Source organism: Pelodiscus sinensis, chromosome 13 (genome assembly GCF_049634645.1).
Source record: "Pelodiscus sinensis isolate JC-2024 chromosome 13, ASM4963464v1, whole genome shotgun sequence".
Classification (NCBI taxonomy): Eukaryota; Metazoa; Chordata; order Testudines; family Trionychidae; genus Pelodiscus; species Pelodiscus sinensis.
Genome location: NC_134723.1, coordinates 9481784 through 9499123, shown reverse-complemented (window position 1 = coordinate 9499123; position 17340 = coordinate 9481784). Strand labels below are relative to the sequence as shown.

Sequence of the window (17340 nt, the reverse complement as noted above, 5' to 3'; positions counted from 1 at the left end):
ATTTTTGTAAGGCTCTACGCAGGTTAGTGGCCCAGAAGCTGAGATAACAAAAAGAGGCAGAACCAGTGCCTTTTTTCTTGCTGCAGAAACAAAAAGAATGAACTGGAGATGGGGTTTTATCTGTAGCTCATAGGGTTTAAATGATTCCCTCTTGATTGCTACAAACTCTTTGGTGCTGGAACTCTTTCTCTGCTGGAGATTCATCTCATTAGTTGTACCACCTCTCTTGCTGCATTCTGTCAGAGCAGCATGAAAGCCTATTGATTAAAGGCTTAACTCCCTCTTTATCACAGCTAATTATCATTTTATGGCCAGGTGCTAGATTTGAAGACATTGCTTTTGGAGCGACCTCTAACAAATGGAGGAATGATTGGAGCCACGGTAAGCTGCTCACGAAGCATTCTGACTATGTAGAATATACTCTGGTAAAGCTATTGAATTTAAAGTTGGCATTCATAGAAAGAGGAAGAATAAAGACTTTCTAACTTTGTCAGGCGTCAAGCTATTTGCACCTTGTAGAACATTCACTGATTTTCTTCACTGAGTGCACACAACCATCTGTGTTGCCTTTATCTCCCTCCTTTCAGAGTTACCCATTTGCACAGCTGATTTACAAGGTTTTCTAGTGTTTCCTTGCTTTGTAATGCCAAGAAAACCTAGCTCCTGCACTGCTAAAGTAGGAGAGTTGGGATGTGAAATGTTGACAGAGTATACTTCTGAAAATATGACACAAATAGTTAACCAGTTCAAAGAGCAGGATATGCTAGTTAAATATACTTTATAATTCTATAGTTATGCTTCTTCAGTTTCTCACTAGGATGGATATTTCTTCTAAGTTAAGTGGTGTGTACAGATTTAAAAATAAAAGTATTCATTGTGGAATGAATTTAGAATATAGCACTGTGCAGAACAAAGGGAGATATGTGGTTATTTTTATAAATATTATACCCATCTCAAGTTACCTATTTCTTTGCTTGGTGTTAAATCAAAGTAAGCAATAAAGAAGGAAACCCACAAGAAACAAAAGAATGGCAAAGCTAAGGTTCCTTGTAACAGTAAAGGGGAATTAACAGTTGAGCAATATCCCTGTCTTCATCCATCCAGGCTCAAAAGGTATTCTTCACAACCCTGAGTGTAGCAGCAAACAGGGTTTCAAAGATACTAGAACTTCAAAGATACTAGAAAAGAAAGTAGGGTTCAATGAGTGAAAGAGACTGCCCAGGGTGTGTTAGTGAAAGGTGGCCCTCTGAGGGAGATTCTGCAGCAGGAGTGGCTGCTTTTCCCTGCCATGGATGGAGTTATTTGAGCAGAGGGGAATGAACAAAAGCTGGCAAGGAAAGATTAAGGTGTAAAGAAGTCCCATATGTCTAAGCCTTTTATTGTTTCACCCTCTGCTCTGTATGCTTTAGAGAATTAATATATTGTTTTGTTTTAAAGATGCTTACATTATCACAGCTTCCCAAAGGGGGAGGCCAGAACAGAATTGGGCCTGTGTTGTTAATATAGTCGGGATCCCTGGGGTTGCAGACCAGAGATCCAGTCTGAAAGCTTGGTCCACGAAGAGGCCAGGGCTGTCTCCTAAGGAGTGCATTCAGTGGGACTAGCAGGTCTCAGTGTAGCTGTGTCAGGCATTTTCTGAGAGGCAATGGGTTTATTTTATTTTTTGAACACATATACAAAACAATATCTTTTCATTGACCCACATGACTCCACTGCCTGTGTTCTTAGGGGAGAAACATTGTAACATCTTAAGCCCTGAGTTCAGGCTGCCTCTGTGTGCATTTCTAGAAACATACAGTTCACATCTAGGGCTTAGTGCACATGCTCAGAGGTTTAATGTAAGTATTTGCATAGTTACTCTTTCTTAGTAGGCTTCCCCCCCCCCCCCCCCCCATCTCCTTTACAGTCAGAGCCTTCACAACAGATGAAGTCCAAAATTGCCTAGGGATTTGATTTAAAAAAAAAAAACCTTTATACTTTATTAAAGGAATCAACACATTACATGTATCAGAGGGGTAGCCGTGTTAGTCTGAATCTGCAAAAGCGACGAGGAGTGCCACAGGACTCCTCGTCGCTTTAACACATTACATGGTTTGCTTCTGTCTCACTCAATCCATCTTGCCCACTATCATGCTGTTTTCCTCCTTTTACATCCCACTGTTGATGTCAGCCTCAACCATATGTTTATCCACTTCATCCACAGCCATCTTTATGCTTTTTTTACCTGCCTTCTCTTAAGCATGGAATACGCTCCCTGAGTTTTCCTATAAGGCATCTTACTGCCCTCTTCCTTTCAAGTTGCTTTTCAAGGCCCATTTTCTACACCCTGATGGCTACCAGAAATTAGCTGTTGTGGAAAAGGGATTATGTTAACTTGAAATAGTATGATACAGGATGATGTTACAGGGCAAGCATTAAGCAAAATTCTGTGAGGAGATCTGTTACGTGATGAAGACCAAAAAGAAAATGTGCAGAGACACAGAAATTTGGACTGTTGGACCAAAGTTCCTCTCAGATTGCCCATTTAGGGTGCATCTACACTGTACTCATAGATCAAAATAAACTACACAATTTGAGCTATGCAAATTGTCTAGCTTATTTTGAGTCAATTTCAAAATAGCTTATTTTGAAAATTGGTGCTGTCTACACAGTACTTATTTCAAAAGAAATCGCTATTCCAAAACATCCCTTACTCCTTGTGGAATGAGGTTTACAGGGACATTGGAATAGTGAGACTGTTATATTTTGTAATAACTGGCATGTTCAAAAAACATGGAATAACTATTTCAGAATATCTCCGGGATCCCAAAATAGTGCTGCAGTGTAGACTTAGAACTTTGGGGCTGACTAGTTTCTGAGGACAGAGGGAGCAGCATAAGAGACGGGGTCAGGGAATATGATGGGTCCCTGTCAGGGGGCACACCCCCTGTCACGGGGCATATCAAGCCCGCGAGGTCAATCTCAAAGTTCAGTGCCCCTTACTCAGGGGAAATGCATACCCCACAGGCCTAATCCCAAAGTTCAGTGACCTAGAGGCCTGAGTTGCTGGGGGGCTCTCCCTGGCTGTTGGAGAGCCGAACACCATTTGGCGTGTTCCAACCCAGGGCCCTGTTGGCAGTTGACACTGCCCTGCCAGCTCAGCGGGAAATCCACCCAAAACATGCTGAGCTCCCAGAGGGGTAACCCTCTGCCCTGGGACACTTCCTACCATCTCTGGTGAGTAGTTCAGTCCCCAGAGTGCGGCGTGGGGTCCCCGGACCTTGTGGCTGTCACCCTGTCATGGGTTCGTGGCAGTGGCGGCTGTGGCTGGGACGGCGGCTGCTGGGTTTGTTCCTCCAGTAGCATCTGCGGAGGCTGCTGCTGGGGTTGCTGCTCAGAGGGCAGCTGTGCCAACCAGGCTGGCTCAGGAGATCCAGCCTGAGCGCCCTCCCTGCTTGCAGTTCCCCCTCACTGAGCTGTACCCTGGCCTTTTACACAGTCCCCACACTGGGAGCCTGCCCAGTTGGCTGAAAGGGGCGGTGTTTTCTCTGCCCATAGGCCTTTCACCCCTCTCTCTCTAGTGTGGGGTATATCCACCCCATCACAGGCCCTTATAGGATTAGGCTTTTCTCAGTGACGTAAGAAGTTGAAGAATTAATGAATGTTGCTGATGTTCACTCAGTGTGTTTTTTCAAATCCCACAGCCCAGGGTGTAGTCAGTCAATGGGTCATGAAGACATTTCCAGGGTCTGCCAAATAGAGTTAAGAAAACAGACAGGGTTGCCCAATGTTCCATAGATAAGTGTCCTGAGAGGAACCTTACAGAAGTAAAAGGGTGTGATTAGTGACCTGGAAACATGGGTGTTGAACAAGGCGTGTGCCCATAAAAGTGTGTGTGTGTGTGTGGGAGGGGCACAAGGTGTGATATTCACACACCAACTAATGAAGTCCTGGCTGAATGATAGATGGGATAGTTGGCACTGATAAAAATGTGTTACCCTTCTTCCTCACTCCTTTGTATATTGCCTGCTTTCTTAAAGGGTGAGTTTTTTGGGGGAAGGGCTATATAATACATTTTGAAATTATCAAGTACATACAGGGCATTGAGAGAACACACATAATTAGCTATATTCCTCTTGTTCAATTATTCAGAATATTAACTATAACACTGTACAATACACAATGCTGCTCATTTTTTCATGATTTTATGCTTTTCTGTTGTTTTTTTCCTTCCTAGATAATAAATTAAATTGTGTGTCGATAGTAAATCAAATTGCTCAAAGAAAAGCTCTTTTTATGAGCCATACTTATCTATGGCATCTATGGCCAGTCTTTCATAAATACTTCACCAGTGAGACAGTAATCAAACTATGTTGCTGCACACACAGTATAATGCATCCTATTCTGAAACTTAAAAGATTCCCCTTGTATGTGAAGCAGACCAACTACCCCGCAGGGCAGTAAATAGATTCATCTTTCAGGCCGCTAGAAATGAATAGAATGTAAATCTGACATTTTTAACCTGCATTTTGAACAGTACAATATCTTCAGTCAAATAATATTTTGCTGTGCATGTCCTCGTCTTCTTTTTTGCTATCCTGATTAGGGTTAGCTGTTGTGGAACTTTAGCTGCCAATTTAAAAAAAAAAATAATTAAAGATTTTAACCCTCACCCATAAAGGTAGGTGGGGCAGGAGAATGCTCTCCACTCCATTCAGTCACATTTTTCTCTGTTCATATGGGCCGGTATTGCATGGGTTTTTCCAAACTCTCCCTGTTCCATTAATGATAGAAAAGGCACGCTAGGTCAACATGTCCAGACAGCTAGTCTTTGAGAGAATAATGAGGACATCCACATGAGCAAGTGATGGAAGTATGGGGGATGGCACTGCTTCGTAGCATCTATGGATCCGTGACAATAAGACTGTGTGATTGAAGTGATGGATCCAAAGTAACAACATGGCTTTGTTTGAACAGGTTAAACTATTGGCTGGGGCTAAAAAATGTTATTCTGTCCCTCTCCTCAGAGCCACATATTATTCCTCAGGTACAGCTGATGATATTTTTACATTAGCTTATTATACAGGCAGAGTTTTCATGGCCATTTGACTTTTTCCATAGTTGAGTCACATGCTTGAGCCTAAAATTAACTTGTATTTTTTTCTGTTGAATATAGGACCAGCATTTTGTGCTGTGATGAATGAGATTAAAGATGTTAAATTGTTATCAATAGTGTTTAAATATGGTCTGGAACTAGTTCCTATTGTGAATATGGTCAGGTTTGGTTCACGGTAGAACATATACTGTAAAAGGTGCTCTAGCTAATCACAAGTTATTAGGTTTGATTCAGGAATCACTGGGTGGACTGAGTGTGCACATCCTCGGACTAGATAATCACAGTGGTTCCTTCTGGCCTTACACATCTATGAATTTCTATATCTCATTCTCTTTGTAACGACTTCAGTAGCAGCTCAGCTCTTGGACCATTAAGGAGATAGCATAGCAAAGCCATGTTCATGATAGCATATGGCTGGAGCAAGGTGCTGTAGGCCACATTATAAGCAGCTTTTGTGTGACCATACACTAGTAGAGAGGTGAATGAGAGCAGTTCCTCCGAACTTGCATGGTGCGGTAGCGCACCCTATGTTTTAGGCTTCTTTTCTCCCATGCTCAGGGAATGGCTCTGTCCTCACAGTCGTCTGCTTCTCTGGCAGTAGACAGAGGGGATTTTGTGCCCCTTGTGAGCAATGAGCAACACCACAAGAGAACAAGATGGCTGGAGACAGATTCTCCCATGTCTTCCTTCTGGGACAGTGCATCTCCACAGCACTGCTAACACAAGGCATGGGGGCCATAAATGCATGATCTGTTCCTATGTGTTTTATCTGGAAGATGCAGGAGACAGGAGTGCACCATTACATGCAGCCCCAGCTCTCGGCAAGCAGTTGAGAGAAGGGGTGCACTTGTCAATTACAGACAGAAACAATGCACAGACATTTCAGTTTGGGGCTGTTTCGAGCCAGACTGTTGGCTTTAACCAGATACTGTTTCTATTTGGCCCCTCTACCATTACTTGCAAGGGAATGGTGGTGTGGAGAAGGAGTGGCTGCTGAGGCCGCGGAATTTATTTTTGTTTCTTTTTTGCTGCCCTCCCCCGTTCCTTAAAAATGTGTGTTTCTCTCTCTGAAGTGCCAGACTTATGGATGCGGTTGTTGCTTGTTCTGTTCTTTGGGAAGCATGCTCTTGGGTAGACATTTAGTCCCTGCTATCACAAAGATGAGATGATCGAATATCACATTTCCATTACCTACCATAATTCAGAAAAAAGCTGATAAGGGCACACTAAGCTTTTATCCATTGATATGTGTGTGTATGTGTATACATATACAGGCAGTCCCCGACTTACGTGGATCCGACTTATGTCGGATCCCTAGATACGAACGGGGTGAGGCAACTCCCGCACATGCGCAGCAGCATTCCCGGGGCTCGCTCACCTGGGTCCTAGGATCCTCCTCCTCCTCAGGCCGGCTCCGACTGGGGTCCCGCAGAGCTGCCGGGCAGAGGAAAAGTGCCTCCCCACGCCCGCTGCCCCCCCCCTCCCTGCCAGCAACAGGCTGCCCCCTCCCCTGAGCAACAGGCTGCCGAACAGACAAAAGCAGCCTCTCTGCCCCTCCTCCCCTCTATACATGCCGGGCTCCCGGAGCACAGCAGCGTCCCCGGGGCTCGCTCACCTGGGTCCTAGAATCCTCCTCCTCCTCCTCTTCGGCCGGCTCCAACTGGTCTCTGCCTGCAGCAGCTGGCCACAGGGACAGGGATCCCGCAGAGCTGCCGGGCAGAGGAAAAGTGCCTCCCCACGCCCCCTGCCCCCCCCCGCGGCCTCGCATCCTGCACGCCTCCCCCCTCCCAGCAACAGGCTGCCCCCTCCCCGAACAGCAGACAAAAGCAGCCTCTCCGCCCCTCCTCCCCCTATACATGCTGGGCTCCCTGGGCAAACAAAGACTCCACCAAAACAAACAAAGTGCTGGCCTCATTGTGTTAGCAAAAAAAGGACCCTCCTCCTAGAACCCTGGGTGGTGTGTGGAAATAAAGCTATTAGCTCAAAGCATGGTGCAGAGCTGTTTGGTATTTGATGAGTTACTCCTTTAGTCCTGAGTTTGTCACAGGGACAGAAATAGATGTGAAATCTTCTGAACAGGGGAACAGACAGCAAAACAAACATTAGAGGGGAGTTAACCTTTCCCTATGCTATCCAAAACTAAAAAAAATGTTTGGCTAGAGTTTCCCCTACAATATGTACCAATTCCGACTTACATACAAATTCAACTTAAGAACAAACCTACAGTCCCTATCTTGTACGTAACCCGGGGACTGCCTGTAGTCTCTTTCATTTATTTACTCCATAGTTTTCTGCTTGTGACAGATGCTCAAATTATATATGTATATCAAAGGAGTAAACACACTAAATAAATAGTAAGGATGTTTGAAATATATTTTATTTATAGGCATTCAATGAGGCTCATCACCATAGACTTACTAGGTGTCACCACATCAGTGAAGATAAATGCCATGTCAGATTTAAGCCATTGTGTTTATAGACATAATTTAAGTACCTCCCCCTCTTCTCTTCTCTCCCCTTTCTCACTTAACACTGGCATACTGGCACCTCTCTTCAGATTTCTTTTTCCACTGTTGAGGTAGGAGTGTAACTGGTTCTAATGTAGCTTACTAAACATACCTAGAAACATAATCCAATTGTTTTTGTAAACAAAATAACTTTATATGTTAACTTTGACACACACTAGATGTATATTTTCCTCCTGATGTCTTGCTGGCACTTTATCTTTACCTCACTCACTTCACTGAAATTGTACTTTGTTTCTCATTGCTGATCAAAGGAACCGTGCTCATCTCAGAGCCCATGTGAGGCAAACCAGCTGGAGCTGGGTAAACATGGTATGAAAGACTATATGGTGACAGTGAATCCACTCCATAGCCACTATTCTTATATTTGTAAAGCTTGTGCCATACAACAGCAGGTCCACTGGCCACACTATTGAGGAGTTTCTATATACAGCTGTACGAGGAGTCCTCTGAAACACCCCATGGAATGGAATTCTATTGATTTGGCTGTGTTGCCTGCATCTATAAAGAAGAGAGAAAGACATGCCACCAAACTGTACAGATCCCTTTTAATTCACTTAATTACACCAAATAATATTCTTTAAAATATTATATCAATTTGTGTGAAGGGAAAGAGCATTCAAACAACTCCACTTTAGTGAAATATAAGTCAAGTTGAACAGTAGATTCAGGTAAACTTTGACCTGAATTTTGGATTTCCTGAAATCCTTTGTCCCCAAATATGAAACTCACATAAAAACTGAATTTTGTTTATTTAACTTCTTTTGTCCAGCGGTGTTGCATGTCCTCTAATGCATCCAGAGAACTGGAGTTTACCTTCTTTTTTCATTCTACAGGCATAGATACTGTATCAAAACAAAATAATAAAAGTAAACCATAAAAGATGACAGATGCTTCATTTTTATGCTTTTTTTCAAGTTAAAACAGGAAAACAGCAATGTAATAATTCATCCAACTTTTAAGATGTTTTAGCTCAGCTATAAATAATTAAAAGGACCTTGCCCAATCCAGTATGCTTAAATTATCAGCAGTGAATAATTCTCCCTTCCACAAAAAGGAACTCTGTGCAAATCTTTGCCACAACTTGACATGCACTGAGCTTAACATCTTTCTAACTTCCATCTCTAAATTTATTCACCTGGCCCTCTGTCACTTTATTAACTTTGTTGTAAATCAATCAAATAGATTTTCATATATTTTCTCTCTAAAAATGCAAAAATGCATTACTGATAGGAAATTAAAAAATGCATTTTTAAGTCTGAAATGAATTTCTGAGTAGCAAAAAATAGACTCAATTTGTTAAAGGAATGCCATCTGGATTTGAAAGCCTCTAACTAGTATCCAGTATGACACAGGCTTTTCTTGAATTAAGCAAATCCATTAACGATGAAACTCGAATACAGTGTGACTTTCTTAGACACAGAGAAATGGTATGTGTTAAATAACTTTAAGTTCATCTCAGAAGTTTAATGATGTCTATTTTTTAGGTGCCAGCATGTTGGCAACTAATTGCTTCCCCTAAGGCCATGCCTACCCTACAATTAAGATTGAAGCAGCCACAGTCAGTATTCCAGATCTAGTGAAGACATGCAAATTCGAACTGAGAGGATGCTCCCATCGATGCCGCTAGTTCTGCTTCTACGAGGATTAAGGGAAGTCGAAGGGAAGTCGACTTCCCGCAGTGTGGATGACACGAAAATTTGAGTTAAGATACTTCAACTTAAATGACGCAATCAACATAGCTGAAGTTGCGTATCTTAATTTGAATTTATCCCCTTAGCATAGGCCAGGCCTAAGGGATTTTACTATAGCCTTTACTCGCACAAGAGGCTAAGGGATTTTACTATATAAACACACATTCTGAATACCTTTTGGTTTGTTTATATGAGGTTTTGGAGTGGATTTAAGTAATACAATTAACAGGCTTGGTTAAGGGGCACACCCTATATCCTTTACTCACATAAGTACCCTCCCTGGGATTATTTCTGAGAGTACTATAGAACTGACTCTTTCACAAGCAGCTGAATTGAAACTCCCACTCTCTTTCAGCACTTCACAATTCAGCACGGGTAGGTCAATTGAGTAATGCTTTACCCAGCTAAAGCCTCCAAATTATGAATTGATCTAAGCTAGCAAGTATAGCTTGCAGGGAACATTATATCTTTAAAAGAGCGAAATGTTGGCTTTTGCACTGCATGATAAAAGATTAAGGTGCTCGTTGCAGAAGAAAGATTTGGACACTTGAATGTATGACAAATTCAGAGCATGTGTATTTGTGTACACATAGCCATCAATACATGTGAGATCTGAGTGCTTCGAAGAGACTTAGTAGAAAGATTTTTCTATTACATTATTTAAGGCAAAGGTGTGTGTGTGTGTGTGTGTGTGTGTGTGTGTGTGTGTGTATTTTGTGAGTGCATACCTAATTAGTCATGTTAAAATACTTACGTAAATACCTGATATAAGTATTCATTGTTTCCATGGTATAAAGCAGAAGCTGAAATTTGTTCTTAGTTATATAATAATTGCATTCAACATGATGTAATATTATGTGGCTAGTGATGAAGTATTCTCTTCACTTCCACACAGCAGCAGGGCAGGAGTCTTATGTAGCATGGAGGAGCAATAGGTAATTTGTTACTGGGCTCTAAGGCTGTGTCCAGACTCAGGGTTTTTTTCGGGAAAAGTAGCCTTTTTCCGAAAAAACTTCACCTGCGTCTAGACTGCAGCCGCGTTCTTTTGAAATTAAATCGAAAGAACGCGGCTTTTCTTTCGACGGCGGTAAACCTCATTTCACGAGGAAGAACGCCTTCTTTTGAAAGTGCTTCTTTCGAAAGAAGGCGTTCTTGAATGTAAATAGGGCTTCTTCGAAAGAGAGCATCCAGACTCACTGGGTGCTTTCTTTCGAAAAAGCGGCTTGCTCTTTCAAAAGTTCCGCGTGCAGTCTAGACGCTCTCTTTCGAAAGAGGCTCTTTCAAAAGAGGCTTGCAGTCTAGACATAGCCTAAGGAGGTGCCTCCTACATGGCAGGAGTAGACAACTGGATGGGCTACTCACAAAGGCTAACCGAAAATGGCATTGTTGTTGTTTTTTTTAATTCACATAGAAGCCTACTGTCCAAAGTCAAATAATTCCAGCAAACCTGCTTTCACCTGAAAAGAGAAAATTTAAAAGAGATAACTAAAAATGTATTTGCTTGTCTGCATTAAGCACAAGATAGTCACCAACTGTAATTGAAAATATATCTAAAATCAATTTGTTTTTACTTGTATCAAACAATCTCTGATGGTATAAGAAGTCAAAATTAAATTGTTAAGCTTACAGGAAGCTTTGGGACAGACTCATCAGAACAGTTTAGAAGTCAAACCTTCTACAGTAATGTAGAAATTTCAGTGAACAAAATAATAGAAATCAAACTGAGTAGCGTGGATGCCATTATTTGTCTTGAAATTGACTTGACCTACCCTCTCATCCTATTTTCTCTGCCTTTGAGTTAACCATTAAGTTGCTAGATCCTCTGACCTCAGGCACAAATAATTGTTTAAATATTTTTTTCCAACAAAAGGCTTTTGAAATGGATACAGAATTAGTTAATCTGTGTGCTGCTTTTGAGTGGCTTGAAAAGCAATATAATACATCCTGAACCCAAAATGCTAGATGTGACAGCTAATGCGTTTCTCAAGAGCCTATTGAGTCAAAGATATCCAGCAGGACGAATATAGAGCAGCCTCATCTTTGCACAACAGGAATGAATTAATTCTTTTGTGTTATATTCCTATCAGGAAGCTAACGAGGATTCTTGGCTGGCCTGTTGCCAATGTCTGTTAAGTGAAGGTGAAGTCTTGATTAGCCAAAGGTTTTCTAGCCGTTGATGTCTGAAGTGAAGCAGACGAATAGTTAGGAATCAGTGCACCAATATCCTTTAGGCCGCTAAAGAAATAGAATTTACTCTATTACTCCAATCACTCCTTTTAGTACTATTTAAAACAAAAAGTTTGGTTGCTTAATTAAACATTCTTTGACATACAACTGCAGTCAAGTACTCATAGGAGAGTTGAGCCTTAGCAAAATCAGCCCCCATAGGCCTGTTAGATTCGTGGGATTTTTCCTTTTGTTCTTCCTTGGAGTATTCATTTGAAAGTCGTTTGGAAGGCAGGAGCTGTAGGGGGCAGGAGCAAGGCAGCACGAAGGGAGGCAGCCTACCCCTCCACTCTCTAGTAGTGGCAGGGAACAGAGCAACTCTGCCCCAGCCCGCTGTGTTCCCCTGGCTCCCAGGCAAATTTTGGGGGAAGAGGGTGTGGAGAAAGGGGTGGGATCACCCCTGCACTCACCGTTGGTGGATGGGAACTGGTGGAATGGAGCAGGCTGTTACCAGGTCACTCCGCTTCCTGCCACTGCCAGTGCGTGTGGAATTAGGCCCCTGCTCCTAAGGCCAGCCCCCCATCCGCTGGACTGTGTTGCTTGGGCTTGGGAGTTTTGGGGAAGGGGTGGAATAGGGGCAGGAAGAAGTGGGAGGGGGGCTTAGGGAAAGGAGTAAACAGTAGGCAGGGGGTTGTCCTGGCCTGCACTGCCACAAGGAAGATTTGGCTGGATGCAGTGCACACAGGAAGACTAGTTGGGGATGGGGATGACCACCAGAGCCCACATCACTGCAAATTGCAGCACGCAACTGTCCAGCGCACCATGACATTTGGGGCAATTTGGTAGCTGCTTATTTTGCGTATTGACATGGATGGCCTTGAACCACAGAAAGGTGCCAGAAAGTTCTGAAGCCACTGCTCATCATATCAGACTTTCCTGACAATGTAATCCCACTGCTAAGTGTTTATTTCATGTGTTCAGAATTGATGATCCACTGTGTGGATGCCAGTCTTGAATTGTTTCTTTCCATGGACCACAGCAGGGCAAACATCTTGGCATCATCATCAGACTTGCAGCTCAAGAAGCACTGCAGGATCAGTTGTCCTCATGACTATCATCACAATCCTGGAGAGCAGTGCAGGAGCCAGGCTTTCCGACTGCGACGGTGGGTAGGCAGTTTACACGGGCTGTTAAAAGCAGTGCAAAATCTACTTGGACACCCATGGAATGATGGGATATAGGAAGCTGCATTTTGAAACACTGAGCTACCCCCATGAGGCTTTGCAAGCTCGTTCCAGAACACCCTGTGGCAGATGGTAGACAGTTACACAGTTGGTTAGTTACCCATAGTGTAGTGCTCTGTGTCAATATAAGAACTGCTAATGTGGGTATACTCCGCTGACACAAGAAGTGTAGTGTGGACATGCACCAATATTTGTTTTGGGAGTTATTTCAAAATAATTTTCTAGTGTAGACATGCCCTGTTGGTGCATCTTTATTGGCTGCTATTGCTTCTGTGGAGGGAGGTGACCGTGTTCCTTTCAAGCAGTTTGAAAGCCTGAGTGGACAGCTTGCACAACTGGCTTAAATTTTAAATAAAGCCCCAGATTTCTAAAGGAACCTCTCACTTCCAGAACAGAGCCTATAAAGTATTATATCCTGTGGCATCTGATCTTTATATCCTCAACTCTCCCAAAGCGCAAAATATTCTCTTAGAGTGGCAGACTCTGGAGGGAGCATTGGTGTTGAATGCAGCTTTGGTGCTGAAGGGGGCATATTTTAAAGTTACATTAGTTTGCTATAATGAAGTTCTCTTAAGGCTTATGATCCTACAGAGCTTTTAAGTAAAAGCCTTGCTTATCAGGCAGGCTTTTCTCAGCTCTTGGATTCTCACAGTTCTAATTTGAACAGTTCCATTAATGAACTGGTCTCTGTTATTCACAGATGCCGCATTTGGCAGCATGCACCCTCTGCAGTTGCCAATTTTTCAGCCTTGTTAGAGCAGATAAGATCGTTATTGTCCTATCACTTGCACACACAGGTGTAATCTTAGATGAAGTTGCTAATGGCATCTTTGAATCCATATGGCACCTCTAAAATGGACTGCATTACTATTCAGTACAATGAATGCCTGTTAGTATTGCTTCAGCTATGCAGAAAACAAATTTTTTATTGAAGCACTCCCTCCTCCATTTTGTGATGTACTGTCGGGCTCCATTGTATTTCTAAATGGTGCCGTGTGGACATACATATGTATTACATTTATATATGCACATACATAATTCCTTCTTTCAATGAAACTACTATGACATATCATACAAAAATGCATTACATAGAGCAAATGCATGATTCTGGTGTGTGCATTTAGAGAAAAGAAGACAATTACATTGCTAGAGGGATGATAGATCGAGAACATAAAATATAATTACACCCTAAATAACGGTTTCTACTGTCAGGATCTATTTTGGATTCTTCCACTGACTTAGTTTCTGACCTTCACTAACTGTCTTAACCTTTCTGTGCCTCAGTTTGTCTATCTGATAAGCTGTTATAATAATAACTGCCTGTGTACCTGACCACTACTATGATGAAAGTTAATTCATCTTTATAAAGCCCTCTTGGATTCATGCATAATACTATTATGCCATATCTGGCACAGGCAGTTTTTAGACACCCAAAGTCATCTGTGATGTGTGATAGTTAGCTTGAGTACCCTGAAAGATAATGAAACAAATAATCAAACAATCAGCTTGTCAGCACTTAGAAGATAATAAAGTGATAAGTAACTGTCAACACAGATTTGTCAAGAACAAATAATATCAAATCAACCTAGTATCTTCCTTTTGACAGGGTAACAAACCTTGTGGATTGAGGGAGAAAGCAGTAGGTATGATACATCTCAGACTTAGGCGTATCATACTATTTCATGAGACCTTCTCATAAGCAAACTAGGGAAATATGGCCTTAGAGAAAGGTACTATAGTAAAAGCTCTGTTATCTGGCCTACAATTAACCAGAAAGCTCAAATAACTGTACAGGGGAGATATCAGAAATGCTAGATACTCAATTTAGTATACTTCACTAAATTCAATTGAACTCTACTTTTATGTAAAAAAGGCAGAAGACAAGCAAGCATGGGATCATTACAGATTCAGCCCAATCTCTTAGACCTTGTAAATCTATAATGGTAATTGATGTTGATAATGATGACCCGAGGCACTGCAAGATCTTGAAGTGCTTTGTGACCCATCAAAGAAAGATTATTAAATTATGCTCAGTATAGATTTAGTGATAAGTCTGTTTGTAGTGATCTGGGTGTATGCCATGCGCTGTCCATAGTTATAAGATAGCCTACTATACAGAAAACTTCACCCGTTATACCTAAGTTGCTTCAAGCAGTCAGTAGTGCAGTTCTGCAACTGGATTGGTGAGTACCTGTGTACTATTTCATACTTTATTAATAGTATTGTATTCTAATTCTTTGGAAATTGGTATTTCTTTGGTAAAGTATAACTCTTAGAGCACATCTACACCGCAGGGCAAAAGTCAAATTAAGATACGCAACTTCAGCTACATCAATTGTTTAACTGAAGTCGAAATAGCCTTATTTAGGCTAGTGGCACTGTTTATACAGTAGGAAGTTCAAGAGACCACTTTTCCGCCAACTTCCGCTATTCCTCATAAAATGAGGGTTACAGGAGTCAGAATAAGACGTCCTCCAGCTCGACATTATTTGGACATTATGTGGAAATAACTGCTTGTTGTGTGGACGTGGACTATGTTAATTTGGAATATCGTCAGTTATTTCAAAACAACACTACTGTGTAGACATACCCTTAGTTAACCAGAATATTGGATTAATCCCCTCCCCTTTCAAAAACGCTGTTAAAAGAGCTTTTACTGGTTAAGGTGAGCCAACAAATGGTTGGAAAACCATACCCTTCAGCTGTGTCTAGACTGGCAAGTTTTTCCACAAAATCATCTGATTTTGTGGAAAAACTTGCCAGCTGTCTACACTGGCCGTTTGAATTTCTGCAAGAACATTGACGATCTCATGTAAGATCGTCAGTGTTCTTGCGGAAATACTGTGCTGCTCCTGTTCGGGCAAAAGCCCTCTTGCACAAATCATTTGCACAAGAGGGCCAGTGTAAACAGCACAATACTGTTTTCCACAAAAAAGCCCCGATCGCAAAAATGGCGATCGGGGCTTTTTTCGGAAAACTGCGTCTAGATTGGCCACGGACGCTTTTCTGCAAAAAGTGCTTTTGCGGAAAAGCATCCTGCCAATCTAGACGTGCTTTTCCGAAAATGCTTTTAACGGAAAACTTTTCCATTAAAACCTTTTTTGGAAAATCATGCCAGTGTAGACGTATCCATCGAGTCTTTCTCACTAGTTCACAGTAAAGCTGGAAGCACATATTAACTGGGATCTGTCCTGGGTCTGGTTTTATTCAATATCCTCATAAATGATTTGAATCATGGCATAGATAGTAAATTTACCAAGTTTTAGATGACAGCAAGCTGGAAGGGGTTGTAAGTGCTTTAGAGGACAGTATTAGAAATTAAAATGATCTTGACAAATTGGAGAAATGGTCTGAAATGAACAGGAGAAATTCAATAAGGATGAATGCAAAGTGTTGTACCTCAGAAGATATGCACAAAATGGGATTTACAGAAAATGGCTGACCAATTATTATTTTTGTCAACTACAACTGGTAAATAACATACTAAAAACATCCTAATTCAGATTAGTTATTAATTAAATCACACAGTGTTTTAATATCATGTGCTGCCAAGAGCTGCAGGAGATAAATTGAAGAGTCAGTTTTGTCTGGTGAGCCTCAGTCTGAGTGTCACTGGATTATACAAACACTTGTCAGGGATGGTCTAGATAATACTTAGTCCTGTCTCAGTGCAGGGGTCTGGATTAAGGTCACTTTCAGTCCTTCATTTCTGTGATTTCTGCAGTGATTATGGTATTTGTCTCTTTGACCAGGCCTACACATTAGGGAAGAAAGTCAATCTGAGATACACAGCTCCAGCTACAAGAAGAGCAATGTACCTTAGATAGAATTTCTGCGGCATTCACATGGGGGGGTGGGATGGAGAAGGGGAGGTGTTGATAGGAAAAACTCTCCCTTACTCCTTGCAACTTGGTGGAGTACTGGAGTCAATGGGAGCGCAATTGACGGTCGATTTAGTGGGTCCTTACTAAACCCGCTAAATCGAACTCTGGCAGATCTATCTCTGCAGTGTCAATCTCCCAGTAAGTGTAGACATGCCTTTTTAGAGAAGAAGGCTTACGGACAACTAAAACTCAAGGGATCCAGCGAAGTGCTTAATGTCTCTCTAGCAAGAGTCAGAATGTGCATTCCATATCCATTTATGGAATTATCAGTAAATTATTGCTTGGAGCCAGAAAATCTCTTTGAAGTCACTCTGTGCATTCTTTTGTCCTGGGAGTCATTAAGGGATGTATTTGGGAATTAGCCTTCATTTCGTAATAATAGTAGATTTATAGTCTTTAATTGTGGAAAAACAGGGCAGTTCTTTTGATATTGGGATGTAAACAATAGTAGATGGTTAATTTGCCACCTTAGGTCACATTGAACTAATGCACAGGGCATGCAAAACATTACTGTATCATTTTCTGACTGAGAAGAGACAATTTAGGAAAATTACTTCTGTCAGAATAGTCTCATTGCTTTTATCAGAGATTGTTCACATCAGTCATTATTTTTATTTTAAAATAAATGAATATTTCATGGACCTGACTTACAAAAGTTACTCTTGAGCAGCAGGAGATGAGAATATAGTACTGAGTTCACTCTTCTGGTGGGTATTTGTCTTGTTCTGTGAA

The 17340-nt window shown here is 41.7% G+C and overlaps 1 protein-coding gene and 1 long non-coding RNA gene across 10 annotated transcripts in view; one reads left to right on the top strand and one right to left on the bottom strand.

Moving 5' to 3' along the window:
- LOC106731746 (uncharacterized) overlaps window positions 1–6569 on the bottom strand; it is a 193170-nt gene extending 186601 nt beyond the window's left edge. The window contains exon 1 of the long non-coding RNA XR_012906852.1: window positions 6474–6569. This is a non-coding gene — a long non-coding RNA (uncharacterized LOC106731746). The remainder of the gene's footprint in view (window positions 1–6473) is intronic.
- Window positions 1–17340, top strand: part of PCDH11X (protocadherin 11 X-linked) — a 1146051-nt gene that overhangs the window by 784024 nt on the left and 344687 nt on the right. The window lies entirely within an intron of this gene.